General features: G+C 42.7%; 1 long non-coding RNA gene across 1 annotated transcript in view; it reads left to right on the top strand.

Annotated features, from left to right (window-relative positions):
• Positions 1-812, top strand: part of LOC125284264 — a 6,749-nt gene extending 5,937 nt beyond the window's left edge. The window contains exon 3 of the long non-coding RNA XR_007191847.1: positions 769-812. This is a non-coding gene — a long non-coding RNA (uncharacterized LOC125284264). The remainder of the gene's footprint in view (positions 1-768) is intronic.
• The last annotated feature ends 214 nt before the right edge of the window (positions 813-1,026 follow it).

The raw sequence follows: 1,026 nt of genomic DNA on the forward strand, positions 1-1,026 counted from the left end.
GCCATCCATGATTCCATAATTTTACCCATAGAATTTTTCCTTTATAAATGGAATTATATACCGTTACTAATGACAAATTTCATTATAAACCATGCTATGTTCCTGCTGCAGTGTAGTAGGCCTACATTCAGGTGAAAGGAAAGATCAGTAAAGTGATCTCCAACAGCCTCAGAAATGCTGGACCTCATGCACATTTTTTGTGAGTGAAATTGCCTGTAATTTTGTCTGCCTCGCGTGCTGTGTGCTGCTTATGCACAGGCCTGTTGGGTCACCCTACCCTGCTGCTGCTGCTGACAACGCACACACGCTCCCAATGATATTTCATCAGCACGACAGCCCAGCTTATGCGCTATATGCTGTGGCATTATTTTGGCGTTGTCTTCAGCTATCTTGTCATACGTAGGATGTATGAAGCAACGTTATCCTGTTCCAAGTACTGATGCACCCGATTGTGGCAGTAAATGTCAAATGCGCCTCAATAAGGAAATGGCCCATCTGATATTTTTGCATCAGGGAATAAAAAATACTGGTTGTGAAACATGTAGGCATAAATGTAGTGGGTGGCAAGCATAAAATAGCTTGCATGCTGCCCACGACATGAAAGGCACTGTTGATTAGCCATTCAAAATATATAAAGCAGAATATCAATTTCCTTGGCCTATGTTGAAAGTCAAATAGTTGGAATCTAAGCTGTGAGTTTCTGATAATGGCACACTTTTAATAAGCATGCAGAATAGAAGTAACACACTTATGTATTCTGATCAACAGAGGTGAAAAATGACCTGTGAGTCTCTCATTCCTCAGCTTCTGAGGTAGGTCCGTCACCTTGCTTGCCTACTTATTTCCAGTCGCACACACACCGCCTTGACAAAAGCGGAGTGAAAGAGAAGTACATGGTGTGTGTCTTGTTTGTCAGATACAGTTAGCTGGTGTTTACTACGGAGCGCTGTGAAGCTTCCTTTCTCCCCTTTCAGCTCTGTTCCGCCTATTTGCTTTACAGATGCAATTACTGTGGGCCTTCTGTGG

The sequence above is a fragment of the Alosa alosa genome, chromosome 2, assembly GCF_017589495.1.
Source record: "Alosa alosa isolate M-15738 ecotype Scorff River chromosome 2, AALO_Geno_1.1, whole genome shotgun sequence".
Lineage (NCBI taxonomy): Eukaryota > Metazoa > Chordata > Actinopteri > Clupeiformes > Clupeidae > Alosa > Alosa alosa.